This window comes from Pollicipes pollicipes, unplaced genomic scaffold, assembly GCF_011947565.3.
Source record: "Pollicipes pollicipes isolate AB1234 unplaced genomic scaffold, Ppol_2.1 Scaffold_6052;HRSCAF=7182_pilon_pilon_pilon, whole genome shotgun sequence".
Classification (NCBI taxonomy): Eukaryota; Metazoa; Arthropoda; class Thecostraca; order Pollicipedomorpha; family Pollicipedidae; genus Pollicipes; species Pollicipes pollicipes.
The window spans coordinates 17,477,672-17,495,201 of record NW_023596805.1 but is presented as its reverse complement, the minus strand read 5'-3'; the positions used below and the strand labels follow the sequence as shown (position 1 = coordinate 17,495,201).

The following is a 17,530-nucleotide window of genomic DNA, read 5'->3' as shown; positions in this document are numbered from 1 at the left end:
CCATCAACTCAAACGCTGTTTCCACTCGGGCTCGACCCTGGGACCTACCGCGTGTGAAGCGGACGTGATAACCACTACACTACGGAAAATGCTATTTATTGCTACCAGACCCTGGCGGCGGTATGCTTGGAAACAGAACTTTGGGAGGCATCGAACCATTGTATTTAAGTGCAACAATTATTTGGGCTTTAAGCGCTGCACTTCATCTTTGTCCGGGAGCATGACTACCGGTGGGCGCCCAAGGTCCTCACGTCAGGCCCGGTACTGGGTCACTGTGACACCAAAAAAGGCAAGTTTTCGACTGTCATAGCTCACATGTCGGGATCCGCACTGTCCCTGCTCAAGGCGAGCCTGATGGGCCTGAGAGGTCATTGGGGTCCGTGCCAAGGATCCTCTCCTTAAGCGAGGGCAAATGCTTTCAAATTGAGCGAGAGATGCTCGCCATCACGTTCGGCGTCATCAAGTTCCATTCGCACCTGATTCAGAACCTGTTCACCTTCGTGACGGATCACAAACTATTAATGACTCTCTTTGAAAAGCACGCTGATCTTCCCGAGATGGTGTCTGCCCAAATTCGTAGGCGGGCGTTGTAGCTGTCCGCATACCTGCACGAGATCTAGTGCGGCGCACGGGGAGGATGGGCAACGCCTACGAACTCAGCAGGCATTCGATACCAGACTCCGCATCATTGCAGGAGAAAGACCTCGTACTATTGGTGGACGATGGACTTACTGCCGCTAAAATGATAGCACTACATGACCCGGTGTTGTTTCAAGTGACACACTGCGTCCAGAAGAGTGGCTGGCTGCAGAACTCTGGCCCTGACCTGTCCGTGTTCTCCACCCAACGACTGGAATTGTCTGTATGTTCTGGTGCTCTAATGTGGGATCATCGAGTCATAACACTCAGGAACGCACGTGAGGCTGTCTGAACAGAGCCTCATGCAGCTCACCCTGGCATTCGTGGGATGGGAGGCCTTCGCGAGGGGCTGCTTATGATGGCCTCTCATGGGCGAGGACATTGCACGTGTCGCGAGCTCTTGCCAGGCGTGCCAGGAGAGCAGATCTGAGCCTGACCGTGCTGCTCTCTGCAGGTGACCCTGGCCTGCCGCGTCTGGTCGCGAGTACATCTGGATTTCACCGAGTCTACCAAGGGAAGGCACGTGTCGGTGATATTGAACGCGTACTAAAAAAACAATGAGACCGAGAGCTGCGCAAGTGTCAGCTCCAATACACGGATTATCAAGCGACGGTGACGACGGTGCGACTGGTGACGATACTCGTGTTTATACAAACGGCCTCAGGGCTGACATGGCGTGCCCTCGGCTGACCTGGCACACGAAAGACAGGGCCAATATCTAGGGTTCGGGCAAGCACGCATGGTTTTACAAAACACAACGCTGCTTGCACTAAACAGAACAATAACCACATGCACTTGTCGTGATATTCAATATGACCTATAGCCTAGGCGTGGTGCTACGCAGATGTAGTATGTTAAGCCCAGTGTAAATAATGAGCACATTTGCTAATCTAAGGAAAAGTGGAGCATCCTACGATGTCTCTGCTTGTCACATATTATTACATCAAACGATTGCGATTTGATCAATGTCACCAGCTTTCCCCAAGTCCTCCTGAGTAGATCGGAACTTCGATTTGAAGTAGCCGACGCTGCGTTTCGGAAAAAGTCCCATTGCAACTAATACAATGAAATTGCCTTGCTTTCTAGCACGCATGTCTGTGCATGCATGCACAACCTAACCTGACCTCACCTGACCTAACCTAACCTAACGTAACCTAGCCTAACCTAACCTAACCTAACCTAACCTAACCTAAACTCACCTCACCTCACCACACCTCACCTAACCTCACCTCACCTATCCTAACCTAACCTCACCTAACCTAGCCTAACCTCACCTAACCTCACCTCACCTCACTTCACCTAACCTAAACTAACCTCTACTAGCCTAACTTAACCTTACCTAACCTAACCAAACCTAACCTAACCTCACCTCACCTAACCTAACCTAACCTAACCTAACCTAACCTAACTTAACCTAACCTAACCTAACCTAACCTAACCTAACCTAACCTAACCTAACCTAACCTAACCTAACCTAACCTAACCTAACCTCACCTCACCTAACCTCACTTATCTTAACCTAACCTAACCTAACCTAACCTAGCCTCACCTAACCTAACCTAACAGGTTGCTTCACGAAACGATGAACGATGAACTTGTGATATTCAATATGACCTATAGCCTAGGCGTGGTGCTGCGCAGATGTAGTATGTTAAGCCCAGTGTAAATAATGAGCACATTTGCTAATCTAAGGAAAAGTGGAGCATCCCACGATGTCTCTGCTTGTCACATATTGTTACATCAAACGACTGCGATTTGATCAATGTCACAGGCTTTCCCCAAGTCCTCCTGAGTAGATCGGGACTTCGATTTGAAGTAGCCGACGCTGCGTTTCGGAAAAAGTCCCATTGCAACTAATACAGTGAAGTTGCCTTGCTTTCCAGCATGCATGTCTGTGCATGCATGCACAACCTAACCTGACCCCACCTAACCTAACCTAACCTAACTTAGCCTAACCTAACCTAACCTAACCTAACCTAAACTCACCTCACCTCACCACACCTCACCTAACCTCACCTCACCTATCCTAACCTAACCTCACCTAACCTAGCCCAACCTCACCTCACCTCACCTCACCTCACCTCACCTCATCTAACCTAAACTAACCTCTACTAGCCTAACCTAACCTCACCTCACCTAACCTAACCTAACCTAACCTAACCTCACCTAACCTACATGCATGCATGTTTTCAACACACGAATATGTCACCCAACATGTACCTACAAATGTTTATTTACTGGATGCTGCAAAAGCTTGAAGTACCCTGTTTGCATAAAATATATGCGGCATGAAGCCATCACACCGCGTGTTCAACAAATCGGTATCCGATGACTTTGATTTATCCATATAGTGTTTACAACAGTGACTGTTTTCGAGGCGCACTTTGACTGCGAGAATGGAAGCATCATATGATCCGCGTGGCGCACTAGTGCAAATTTCAATCAGTCAATGCCAAGCGTTCTTTGATTCGCACCAGTAGAATGTGCGCACGGTGGGTGCCATGGAGACCGTAGTCACGACGGAAGAGAGGAGACGTAGTTCTGTTCCAAAGCGTTTACAGCGTAATTTTGGCTCAGAATGATTTAAGATGATGTTCTTGTCATGTCTTGACGGGGCTGCAGTGGCACAATCCGTGCTGAGACAACTAGTCCTGACGTTTTTCTAGAGGATGCTTCTGAGATATGCCCGAGAGGTAGGACACTACTTTTAACATTGAGGGTGAGCAGCTTATCTCTTTATTTAAATCAGCACGAGTAGGCTGGCTACTTTGTTGTTGGTGTCATGAGCACCAATCTATTATGCGTTTTTGATATGACTCCTACTATATTTACGGACATTCATCGATTCGGATGCATCGCATCCGCCCATCTTTGCTTTGTCTCAACATTAACTGAGGACTGCATCAAATAACGTGACTAGGCAACACACGGCACGCACCAGAACAGTGGCCGTAGACTTGCTGTCTCGTGACTTCACACGTCATCAGCTGGTGGCAGTTCACGACCGGGTGCCGCCACGGGTGCTGGGCGAACGTGCGGGACCTAACGTTCTCGGCACTGACGGATAGAGACGGCCTGGCAACCAGCCAAACTTCACCAGACTGAGCACATCTCGTAAACTATCAGCAAGCTTCTAGCTAGAGATCCACAGGGGTGATGTGCAGAGAGGACATAACAGACGCAAATCAAAATGATCCTCAAAACCTGCTTCTTCCCGGGCTCGAACCAGTGACCTTCCGCGTCGGAAGCAGTCGTGATAACCACCACACTACGAAAGCATTATGAGGCGTTTTTAGACGCTGGCGGCGAGCTGCTGGAAAATACATGACTGGGAGACATCGACTCATGCATCCCACTTAGCACTTAATAAATAGGGCGTTACGTAATGTACTGATGAGCGTGGCAACATGCGCCGACAAGAGCAACAAATAGAAAGCTCGGCAACGGCGGACGTTCTAAGCGATTGTGACCAAATCATTGCGAACTTCGCAAACCATTGGGTAGATTTTGCCACATAAACTGGACTTTCCATACAGGAAATTTCACTAGTCCCGTTTGCTCAGCAGAGGCACTGGCGCGTTATTTTCAACATTGTGTTTGGAAAGCATCACATTGATTGGTTCCTGGCCGCTTGCTGAGGACGCAATGAATGTAACAGCATTGGACTGAGGTGGCTGATTTGTATCTGATACATTAATTTTGCCGTTTGCTTGGGTCGCAATGAATGTAACGGCATTGGACTGGAGTGGCTAATTTGTATATGATACATGCACCTACACAGCGAAGTCTGTTTCATGCCTTTGATCGGGTCGCTGAAATTTGACGACAACCATGAAAAAGGTCTCCAAGTCTTCGAATCTGCCGTTTGCGCACGAGTGCATGTACAAAGCAGTGCGCATCGATTCACATGTGTCATTCGACTGACTTGTGTCAATCGTAATGTCCTGGTTACGTTTCACTGTGAGCATGATTTCCGAGAAATCAGCTGCGTTGCGACATGCGTTGCGGAGATTTTTAGCAAAGAGCAAAGTTCCAGACAACCTTGGCCATATCGTTATGACCAGGCCAGCCTAGGCCATATCTTGCCCGCCCAGAAGCCGATCGTATAAACATGAAGGCCGTCTCCAGCAGCACTTCTGTTTCGATTGGAACTGCAACCAGGAAGACGCCGCTTTTGGCGTGAAACGAGCAAATGATAACAGAGGTAGATGTTTTTACTGCGCAAATGGTATCTGTCTAAAAACGAATGGACCCCATCACCCATCACTCTTCGGAACCTATACCGATGAGACTTCAGCACAGTGGGATACTCTCTTTCATCGGTTTGGCAGCCGGAGGTACGCTGATGTGGAGCGTCGTGCGCAAATTACCAAAAAACATTGCTAGAATATTGGTATCGTTGGTGCCCCCAAAGTATGTCTGGTATCAACATCGTGACGTCATCGCAGCGTTTCTTGGTAAGCTCTAGTATCGTGAGCCCAAAGCAAAAGGTATTTTCTCGAGGCAGTTTTGCGGCACATTAGGAGAAACGTGACCTCCCTCGTACGCCAGGTATATTTTCAGTGTACAGTGCCTTTGCTTCCAAATGGAGAGCGATTTTTGATATGTCTTGCATCGTTTTTATAGGTGGTGCTAAGCGTAATTATTCGAGACGTGAGTGGCTCCATCATTATTCATGGGCTTATGCCACTATTCGTCAAGATGAGATGAACAGATAAATCAGGGTCAGGTCATCCGGTGCCATGTCAGAAGTGACACGTTATCCGGGTAATTAAGGCTTATCATGTTTCCAGATAGTAATAAAGCACAGTGCGTAAAGCCCAAAATATTAATTATGTAATAAAATACAATGGGTCGATGTCTTCCAGTCCTATGTTTGCTAGCAGCCCGCCAACATGGTCTGATGACGTTCTACATCGTTTGCGTAGTGTAGTGGCTATGACGTCCGCTTTACACGCGGAAGGTCCCCGGTTCGAGCCCGGGCGGAAATAGGTTTTAGGTTGGTAGTAGGACCATAATAGGGGTTTATGTTGATTTACGTAAGTCGCTCAGCCATGTGAAGTTTGACTGATTGCTAGTCAGTCCCTCCACTACCGTCTACGTTTGGCCCCGCAAACTCGTCCATTACCCGTTGCAGGCTGAGGCCCCGAACGTGTAACGCCGCCAGCTGACGGCATGTGACGTCACCGGAGGATCTACAGTTGCTGTTCTGATGCATGCCGTGTGATGTCTAGTCACCTTATCCGATATAGCTTTCCGATAATGTTGACACCAGGCAAAGTTGGGCAGGTGTGATGGAACCGAATGATGAAAGGAGAGCTCGATGAAAGCTTGCAAATAAAACAAGATCAGAAAATGGATCAGAAGAACCGTATTGGTGCAACCCAAATGTTGCAGTTGCTCACCCTCAATCCTTAACATTAGCGTAACAAATATGCTCATTATTTTTACTGGGCTTAACATTCGGCACCTTCATGGCGCTATCCCCTGGGTATCAGGTCACATTTAATGACATGTGTAACGCATTTGGCTATTGCTCTGCTCACCCCAAGTAGTATCATGTTCTGTGTATAACTTCGTGTCTATCTGGGCCCTAGGTAATGCCTCTGCCTATCGTATGCTACACAAATCCGGGCCAAGTCATGTCAGCCCATGGTTACGTCTACTGTGGTTACGTCGCCCATGGTTACGTCACCTGTGGGTACGTTCCCCGTGGTTTTGTCGCCCGTGTTATGTCTCCCTTGATTACGTTGCCCATGGTTACGTCTCCCGTGGTTACATCACCCATGGTTATTTTGCCCGTGGATATGTCACCCGTGGTTACGTCACCCGCCCGCCACTGACGCGGCTGCGCAAAGACGGGTGTAGTCATTGACAGGGGAGAAGCTTTGGTTGCCCACTCTGCCATACGCCATACCTAAACATGCATAATTATCTGGTATCCTATCATATGTGGATGTCGCATTTGTTTTGTACAGATGTATTACATCCTGTGCATTGTACACGTTGGTGCACACGTTAGTTAGTAGTTTTCTCGGTGCTGTACTTCCTTCTACACGGCGTACTGGCTGCATTTCTTAAACAGACAGAACATATCCTTGGGGTTAGTGTTATTCTTTCGTCAACCCGCTCACCTTATGCGGCTGCGTTATGAGCTTTGCTGACTGCCATTAAGCGCGAGGGGTGATCGCGTGAGCGCCACATGTTATGTCAGGTCGCTTAATCAACATTGCGATGTATATCCTCGACAGCTGAAATAACAAATCGTTTTCAAACACAAAACCATCATGGCGGCACCCTTGCCATTTCCCAACAGACCGGAGCGTCTCATATTACTATATTAGCTAGCTTGTAATGCTGCCCAAACAAGAAAGGGTGGCATTTTCATGATCTTGTCGCATCTTTCTACATATGCACAGAAGTAAAGACCATTCGGTACTGGCTGCGTACTGGCTGCATCTCTTAAACAGACAGAACGTATCCTAGAGGTTAGTGTTATTCTTCCGTCAACCCGCTCACCTTATACCGATGCGTTTAGCTTTGTTGATTTCCATTAAGCGCGAGGGGTGATCGCATCAGCGCCACATGCTTTTTCAGGTCGTCTTATTATTAGTTTCCCGACAGCTTATATGACCAATCGTTTTCAAACACAAAACCAGCATGGCGGCACCCTTGCCATTTCCCAACAGATCGTAGTGCCTCACATAACTATATTAGATAGCCTGTCATGCTGGCCAAACAAGACAGGTTAATGTCTTCATGATCTTGTCGCATCTTTCTACATATGCACAGAGTAAAGACCATTCGTTTCACAGCATGCTATTTTGCAGTGTGGTCGACTCATATGAAATGATCCGACATCAGCATATGAGTTGTAACTTCACAAATAAACAGTTGAGGAAGATGGAACACAAAAAGACGAGGCCAAAGTACAGCGAAAGTTACGCAACTAATATTCGGGATTGTTAAAAGCCTCTATTGAGACAAGCAAGTGCCAAACATTAAATTCAACGTCGAGTCCAGCAACCACATGCTGGTGAACAATGCAGTGCCGACACCTTCTGCGCCATTCAGAATAGAATGGAAGATGTTTGGGTCGAGAGTATGTCCCGGTTACCAAACACAATAAGATATGCGAGATCTTAGATATTTCAAACACAGAAATCACAGCTTGTATTCAAACGAGGAGAACGCTTTAGGAGGCAGGAGGTAAGCATCTAGGAAAACTGGATGAGCGCTATTAGCCGATGAACCCAGGAACTCATAAACGTCTATAAACCAGTTATTGTTACCACTGGCACTACCCATACGAGCGATGTAATATCCGCGCAAAATGGCCTGCAATTTGAAGCAATGGTATTGGACGCCGAAAGTACACTTCGCGTACCAGAGAGGCAACGTTTTCCTTGTTGTAATGTGCACCAAAACTGCCTCTGAAAAAGACTTTTCCTCCGGGCCTACAGTGCTACGGAAAATAAAGAAGCTCCGTGATGACGTCACAATCTTGTTCCCACATATACTTTGGGAGACCAGGGCTGGCCAGGGATGTCACTTTCCAAAATCGGTTGGGGGCGGTGGGGGGGGGGGGGGGGGGGGTGGGGCGGTGCGGGTTGAACCAATAAAGTTGACCTAACATTTACTCAAATCCCCATATCGCCCAGGATTTCGACCGCTTGGATTTGCCTCCCCGATGCTAGATTTTTTTTAAACAGTGAGCTGGTGATACTGTAGGTACCTAAACGTATTACGCTCGGAATCATTATCATCAAATATCATAGCTATCATAACCACATCAGCTTAAAAAGGGGTGCCACTCCTCAACACCAAAGAACAACTTTGGGAACGGTAATCCTAGAAATAATTTTTCGTCCCCAAAGATGTGCTTGATATTGAGGAATGTCATTCTCTTTTGAGCTGATGTGATTATGACAATATGATGTATGAGGACAATGATGTTGATTGTGATGTGCTTAGGTACAGAGTGTACCACCAATTCAGGGCGGCCTTTTGCCGCATTTCAATGGTCGGTATTCCTGTGTTTGCTCATAGAGATAGGGGTGCGGGGGGGAGGAGGCTAAGGAGAGCATTGAAGGGGCTCAAGTCAGCATTGGGGTAGGGGCCTCATCCCTCCCGAAATTATGCAACGTGACGCCCCGTTCGGGGGCGGCGCTACGTACTTGGAGTTGCAGTGGAGGCTGTATTTTCTAGGAGGCCTCCTGGACAAAATTGGGCCTCCTCACCAGACTTGTGTGCTTCTCGAGTTTAAGTATGAATCGACTCACGATTCAGTAATTTTGAGATGAGCCGTGAGCTGATTCGACTCACCAGGACAAATGCCGTTTTGAGTCATGAGCTGAAACCCATTATTCGTAAATTTAGTAAGCTGAATTATGGGGTGATCATTTCGAACAATGTTGTGTGAGTGAGTGATAAGGCTCGGGTGAAGATGGTAAATCAAGAAAACCTGGCAGAAACGACAGCCGGTGCCTACGTTAGCTCATCCCTAGTTTAGCTGTCCAGCTCTGTTCACTTCAGTTAGTTGCTGACCGGACGTCTGGCGTCGAATGGAGTGGATTTCTGCTGGGCTTGTTTGTGACAAGTGCAATCATAGCTTGTTATATTTACAACCTAAATAAGGCATGTTTATAATATGTTTGTTGACTTGCTAGGTAGCCGCTAGGTAGCCGCTACGTAAGGACTGTAACCTGATGTTGAATTGTTGACATGACATCGCCGACGACATGGCTGGCACTGATTCGTGGAAATGCTGTTACCTACGTGCGAATGCACTTGGCTGACATTCTACAGGCGCACACCGCCAACTGTCAGGTATAGTGCCATCTAATCCACATTGCGTGCTTAATAACTGATAGGTCTGCGTCGTAAGTGCCAGGTGCCAGGTAAAATATGCTTGCCTAGAACGGAGACATGAAAGAGCTCGTTGGTAAGACCTGCGTTGAGAAGTGCTCGTGCACTGTATCAAGTAGGTTTAAACTATCAGCTTACTACCTGGCTACTTGTACCTATTTGTCATACCAAGACATATATATATATATATATATATATATATATATACATATATATATATATATATATATAACATGTCTTGTAACAGCATCGTCACGTCATCGCAGGGTTTCTTGGTAAGCTCTAGCATCTTGAGCCCATAGCAGAGGGTACTTTCCAGAGGCAGCTTTGCGGCACATTAGGAAAAACGTGACTCCTTTCGTACGCCAGGTATGCTTTCGGTGTGCAGTGTCTTGGCTTCAAAATCGAAGGCGATTTTGGATAGATCTTACATCGTTTACACAGGTTATGCTAAAAACAATCATTGGAGACGTGGGTGGCTGTATTTTTTATGGGCTTATGCCACTTTTGGTCAAGATCAGATTATCAGATAAATCATGGTCAAGTCATCCAGTGCCATGTCAGGAGAAGTGACACGATATCAGGGTTATTAAGGCTTACCATGTTTCCAGATGAAGCACAGTGCGTAATAAAGCACAGTGCGTAAAGCCCAAACATGACTTATATAATAGAATACAATGGGTCGATGTCTTCCAATTCTATGTTTGCTAGCAGCCCGCCAACAGCATCTAAGTCTGTTATACACCGTTTCCGTAGTGTAGTGGTTATCACGTCCGCTTCACACGCGGAAGGTCCCCGGTTCGAGCCCGGGAGGAAACAGGTTTTAGGTTGGTAGTAGGAACATGCTAGGGGTTTATGTTGATTTACGTAAGTCGCTCAGCCATGTGAAGTTTAATTGATTTCTAGTCAGTTTCTCCACCACTCTACGTTTGGCCCCGCAAGCTCGTCCAGTACCCGTTGCAGGCTGAGGCCCCGAACGTGCAACGCCGCCAGCTGACGGCATGTGACGTCAGACAGCCAGAGGATCTACAGTTGTTGTTCTGATGCATGCCGTGTGATGTCTAGTCACCTTATCCGATATACTCTTCCGATAATGTTGACACCAGGCAAAGTTGGGCAGGTGTGATGGAACCGAATCATGCAAGGAGAGCTCGATGAAAGCTTGCAAATAAAACAAGATCAGAAAATGGATCAGAAGAACCGTATTGGTTCTACTGCAACCCAAATGTTGCAGTTGCTCACCCTCAATCCTTAACAATAGCGTAACAAACCTGCTCATTATTTTTACTGGGCTTAACATTCGGCAGCTTCATGGCGCCATCCCATGGGTATCAGGTCACATTCAATAACATGTGTAACGCATTTGGCTATTGCTCTGCTCACTTCAATAAGTATCATGTTCTGTGTATAGTTTCGTGTCTATGTGGGCCTTAAGCAATGCCTCTGCCTTTCGTATGCCACGCAAATCCGAGCCAAGTCATGCCAGCCCATGGTTACGTCTACTGTGGCTACGTCGCCCATGGTTACGTCTCCCGTGGTTACTTTCCCCGTGGTTATGTCTCCCGTGTTATGCCTCCTTTGGTTACGTTGTCCATGGTTACGTCTCCTGTGGTTACGTCACCCATGGTTACGTTGCCCGTGGTTATGTCGCCCGTGGTTACGTCGCCCGCCCGCCACTGACACGGCCGCGCAAAGACGGATCTAGTCATTGACAAGGGAGGAGATTTGGTTGTCCACTCTGCCATACGCCATACCTAAACATGCATAATTATCTGGCATCCTATCATATGTGGATGTCGCATTTGTTTTGTACATATGTATTACATCCCGTGCATTGCACACGTTGGTGCACACGTTAGTTAGTAATTTTATCGGTGCTGTACTTACTTCCACACGGCATATTGGCTGCATCTCTTAAACAGACAGAACGTATCCTCGAGGTTAGTGTTATTCTTCCGTCAACTCGCTCACCTTAAACCGATGCGTTATGAGATTTGCTGACTTCCATTAAGCGCGTGGGGTGATCGCGCGAGCGCCACGTGTTATGTCAGGTCGCTTAATTAACATCACGATGCATTTTCTACACAACTTCTATGACGAATCGCTTTCAAACACAAAACCAACATGGCGGCACCCTTGCCATTTCCCAACAGACCGTAGTGTCTCATATAATTATATCAGCTAGCCTGCCATGCTGTCCAAACAAGAAAGGGTAACACTTTGGTGATCTTGTCGCATCTTTCCATTTGTACACAGAGTAAGGACAACTCGTTTGATAGCATGCTGTTTTGCGGTGTGGTCGACGCACCTGAAATGGTCTGACATTTGCATATGAGTTGTAACTTCACAACTAAACAGTTGGAGAAGATGGAGCACAAAAAGACGTGGACAAAGTGCAGCAAATGTTACGCGGCTAATATTAAGGATTGTTAAAATCGTCCATTGAGACAACAAGCAGCTGCCAAACATTAAATTAATCGTCAAGTCCAGCGGCCACATGCTGGTGAACAATACAGTGCCAAGACCTTCTGCGCCATTCAGAAAAGAATGGAAGATGTTTGGGTTGAGAGTATGCCTCGGTTACCAAACACAATAGGTCATGCTAAATCTTAGATATTTCAAACCCAGAAATCAAAGTTTGTATTCAAACGAGGAGAACGCTTTGGGATGCAGGAGGTAAGCATCCAGGAAAACTGGATAGGCAGCATTAGCTTATGAACCCATGAACTCATAAACGTCTATAAACTAGTTACTGTTACCACTAGCACCACCCATGACAGCGATGTAATATCCGTGCAAATGACTTGCAATTTGAAGCAATGGTATTGAACGCCGAAAGTGCACTCTGCATACCAGAGAGGCAACGTTTTCCTCATCGTAATGTGCACTAAACCTGCCTCTGAAAAAGATTCTTTCTTCCGGGCATACAATGCTATATAAAACTAAGAAGCCACGCGATGATTCCACGATCTTGTTCCCACATGTACTTTGGGAGACCAGAGATGACCAGGGATGTCACTTTCTAAAATCGGTGGGGCGCGAGGGGGGGGGGATAAACCAATAAAGTTGACCTAACCTTCACTCAAATCCCGATATTGCCCAGGACTTTGACCACTTAGATTTACCTCCCCGATGCTACATTCTGTTATACAGTGAACTGGTGATACCTTAGATGCCTAAACACAATACTCTCGGCACCATTATTATCAAATATCATAGCTATTATAACCAAATCAGCTGAAAAACGGGTGCCACTCCTCAACACCAAAAAACAGCTTTCGGACCGACAATCCAAAGAAATAATTTTTCGTTCCCAAAGAAGTGTTTGATGTTGGAGAATGCCATCCTCTTTTCAGCTGATGTGATTATGACATTATTATGATGCATGAGGACAATGATATTGATTGTGATTTGCTTAGGCAACGAGTGTGCCACCAATTCAGAGCGGCCATTTGCCGCATTCCAGTGGTCAGTATTCCTCTGTTTGCTCATAGAGATAGGGGTGCGGGGGGGGGGGGCTGATAAGAGCATTGAAGGAGTTCAAGTCAGCATTGGAGAGGGACCTTATCCCTACCGAAATAATGCAACGTGACACCCCGTTCAGGGGCGGCGCCACGTTCTTGTAGTTGGGGTGGGGGCTGGATTTTCTAGGAGGCCTCCTGGACAAAATTGGGCCTCCTCACCAGACTTGTGTGCTTCTCGAGTTTAATTATGAATCGACTGATAATTCAGTCATTTTGGGATGATCCGTATGCTGAATCGATTCACCAGGACAAATGCTGCTTTGAGCCATATGCTGAAACCCATTCTTTGTAACGTTGGTAAGCTGAATCATGAGGTGATCACTTCCAAAAAAGTGTTGTGTATGTGAAAGATAAGGCTCAAGTGAAAATGGCAAATTAGGAAAACCTGGCAGAAACGACAGTCGGTGCCTGCGTTAGCTTATCCCTCGTTCAGTTGTTCAGTTCAGTTCTGTTCAGTTAATTTCTGACCGGAAGTCAGGCGTCAAATGAAAGGGGATTTCTGCTGGGCTTGTTTGTGACAAGTGAAATCACAACTTGCCATACTTAAAACTTAAGTAAGGTAAGTTTATTATATGTTTGTTATCTTATGCTAAGTAGCCGCTACTGCAAGGACTGCAACCTGATGTTGAATTGTTGACATGCCATCGCCGACGGAATGGCTGGCACTGATTGGTGGAAATGTGGTTACCTACGTGCGAATGCACTTGGCTGACACTCTACAGGCGCACACCGCCAACTGTCAGGTTTAGTCCAATCTAATCCACATTGCGTTCTTTATAACTGATAGGTCTGGGTCGTAAGTGCCAGGTGCCAGGTAGAATGAATGTGCTTGCCTAGGGCTGAGACTTGAAAGAGCTGGTTGGTAACACATTACAGGGAACGTATTGTTTCCTGCGCTGCATTAACTAGGCTCTAACTATAAGCTTACTACTAGACTACTTGTGCCTACTTGCCGCACCATAAGAGAAAGAGAGAGAGAGAGAGAGAGAGAGAGAGAGGGAGAGAGAGGCAGAAAGAGAGGTATGTATATGTATATATATATATATATATATATATATATATATGCGTGTGTGTGTTTGTGTGTGTGTGTGTGTGATTTAGCTATGAGGCTCACATTACATAAGGCAACGAGCCAGAACTGCATCGCATCTTTGTTTTGGAAAGCTGCTTGAGTCATAAGTCAACTGAGTGAACGCAAGCAACAAGTTGAACTGGACCAAGCACTTGAGAAAAGTTGTGAGTCAGGGGCTGAAGCAAATCCCAAAAGGTATGAGCCGGCCCTGGGCCGGCTCAAAACTTGGACCGAACAAATTTTGTCTTCTGAAAGGGAAGCCTCATGGGCCGTGTTGTAGACAAGGGGGTGAGGCACTGAGGACTTGTGCGCAGTTATCAGGTTATATGCATCTTACCCAAGGAAATAAATGCCGACAATTTGAATCCTGTATGGGGTCCTATGATTATCTAACGAAGGGCCTCGTCGCCCTAGAACAGTGCGTGTAATTCCAGAAAAATAATCTCATCTAAAATACTTTCTGATCATCTCAAAAGCTGCTTCCGCCCGGGCTCGAACTGGGGACCCTCTGCGCGTGAAGCGGACGTGATAACCACTACATTACGGTAGCAATGTGGTACTCTCTCAGACCCTGGCGACGGGACTGCTTGAAAAGATGACATTGAGACAACGACCCATGTATTCCAGTTAGTACTTGATGATTGGAGACTAACGTCCTGTGCTGTGCATCCAAGCTCTAGCATCGTGAGCCCAAAGCAAAAGGTATTTCCAGAGGCAGTTTTGCGGCACATTAGGAAAAACGTGACCTCCCTCGTACGCCAAGTATATTTTCGGTGTACAGTGCCTTTGCTTAAAAATGGAGAGCGATTTTGATATGTCTTGCATCGTTTTTATAGGTTGTGCTAGACGTATCTATTAGAGACGTGAGTGGCTCTATCATTATTCATGGGCTTATGCCACTTTTTGTCAAGATCAGATGATCAGATAAATCAGGGTCAGGTCATCCGGTGCCATGTCAGGAGAAGTGACACGTTATCCGGGTAATTAAGGCTAATCATGTTTCCAAATAGTAACAAAGCACAGTGCGCAAAGCCCATAACATGAATTATATAATAAAATAAAATGGGTCGATGTCTTCCAATCCTATGTTTGCTAGCAGCCCGCCGACATGGTCTAATGATGTTGTACATCCTTTCCGTAGTGTAGTGGTTATGACGTGCGCTTTACACGCGGAAGGTCCCCGGTTCGAGCCCGGGCGGAAACAGGTTTTAGGTTGGTAGTGGGACCACACTCGGGGTTTATGTTGATTTACGTAAGTCGCTCCGCCATGTGAAGTTTGATTGATTGCTAGTCAGTCTCTCTACTACTCCCTACGTTTGGCCCCGCAAACTCGTCCATTACCCCTTGCAGGCTAATGCCCCGAACGCGCAACGCCGCCAGCTGACGGCATGTGACGTCAGACAGCCAGAGGATCTACAGTTGCTGTTCTGATGCATGCCGTGTGATGTCTTGTCACCTTATCCGATATAGCTTTCCGATAATGTCGACACCAGGCAAAGTTGGGCAGGTGTGATGGAACCGAATCATGAAAGGAGAGCTCGATGAAAGCTTGCAAATAAAACAAGATCAGAAAATGGATCAGAAGAACCGTATTGGCTCTACTGCAACCCAAATGTTGCAGTTGCTCACCCTCAATCCTTAACAATAGCGTAACAAACCTGCTCATTGTTTTTACTGGGCTTTACATTCGGCAGCTTCATGGCGCCATCCCCTGGGCAGCAGGTCACATTCAATAACATGTGAACACATGGGGCTATTGCTCTGCTCACTTCAATAAGTATCATGTTCTGTGCATAGTTTCGTGTCTATGTGGGCCTTAAGCAATGCCTCTGCCTATCGTATGCCACGCAAATCCGAGCCAAGTCATGACAGCCCATGGTTACGTCTACTGTGGCTACGTCGCCCATGGTTAAGTCTCCCGTGGTTACTTTCCCCGTGGTTATGTCGCCCGTGTTATGTCTCCTTTGGTTACGTTTCCCATGGTTACGTCTCCCGTGGTTACGTCACTCATGGTTATGTTGCCCGTGGATATGTCGCCCGTGGTTACGTCGCCCGCCCGCCACTGACGCGGCCGCGCAGAGACGGATCTAGTCATTGACAAGGCAGGAGCTTTGGTTGCCCACTCTGCCATACGTCATACCTAAACATGCATAATAATCTGGCATCCTATCATATGTGGATGTCGCATTTGTTTTCTACATATGTATTACATCCCGTGCATTGCACACGTTGGTGCACACGCTAGTTAGTAATTTTATCGGTGCTGTACTTACTTCCACACGGCATATTGGCTGCATCTCTTAAACAGACAGAACGTATCCTTGAGGTTAGTGTTATTCTTCCGTCAACTCGCTCACCTTAAACCGATGCGTTATGAGCTTTGCTGACTTCCATTAAGCGCGTGGGGTGATCGCGTGAGCGCCACGTGTTATATCAGGTCGCTTAATTAAGATTGCGACGTATTTTCTCAACAGGTTGTATGACGAATCGTTTTCAAACACAAAACCAACATGGCGGTACACTTGCCATTTCCCAACAGACCGTAGTGTCTCACCTAACTATATTAGCTAGCATGCCATGCTGCCCAGACAAGAAAGGGTAACACTTTCGTGATCTTGTCGCATCTTTCTACGTATGCACAGAGCAAAGACCATTCGTTTCACAGCATGCTGTTTTGCGGTGTGGTCGACACATTTGAAATGATCCGACATCAGCATATGAGTTGCAACTTCACAAATAAACAGTTGAGGAAGATGGAACACAAAAAGACGTGGACAAAGTACAGCAAATGTTACGCAACTTATATTTGGGATTGTTAAAAGCCTCTATTGAGACGACAAGCAGCTGCCAAACATTCAATTCAACGTCAAGTCCAGCGGTCACATGCTGGTGAACAATACAGTGCCGAGACCTTCTGCGACACTCAGAATAGAATGGAAGATGTTTGGGCCGAGAGTATGCCTCGGTTACCAAACACAATAAGACATGCGAGATCTTAGATATTTCAAACACATAAATCACAGCTTGTATTCAAACGAGGAGAACGCTTTAGGAGGCACGAGGTAAGCATCTAGGAAAACTAGATGAGCGTCATTAACCGATGAACTAATGAACTCATAAACGTCTATAAACCAGTTATTGTTACCACTGGCGCTACCCATACGAGCGAATATCCGCGCAAAATGGATTGCATTTTGAAGCAGTGGTATTGTACGCCGAAAGTACACCTCGCGTACCAGAGAGGCAACGTTTTCCTCATTGTAATGTGCACCAAAACTGCTTCTGAAAAAGACTTTTCCTCCGGGCCTGCAATGCTATGGAAAATAAAGAAGCTCCGCGATGACGTCACAATCTTGTTTCCATATATACTTTAGGAAACCATGGCTGACCAAGGATGTCACTTTCTAAAATCGGTTGGGGGGGGGGG

The 17,530-nt window shown here is 46.6% G+C and overlaps 2 non-coding genes across 2 annotated transcripts; both read left to right on the top strand.

Moving 5' to 3' along the window:
- The first annotated feature begins 5,557 nt into the window (after positions 1 to 5,557).
- Positions 5,558 to 5,630, top strand: TRNAV-UAC (transfer RNA valine (anticodon UAC)). Its single transcript has one exon. It is a non-coding gene; the product is annotated as a tRNA-Val (tRNA).
- A 4,623-nt stretch (positions 5,631 to 10,253) lies between these two features.
- On the top strand, positions 10,254 to 10,326 carry TRNAV-CAC (transfer RNA valine (anticodon CAC)). The gene has a single exon. It is a non-coding gene; the product is annotated as a tRNA-Val (tRNA).
- Positions 10,327 to 17,530: the final 7,204 nt, after the last annotated feature.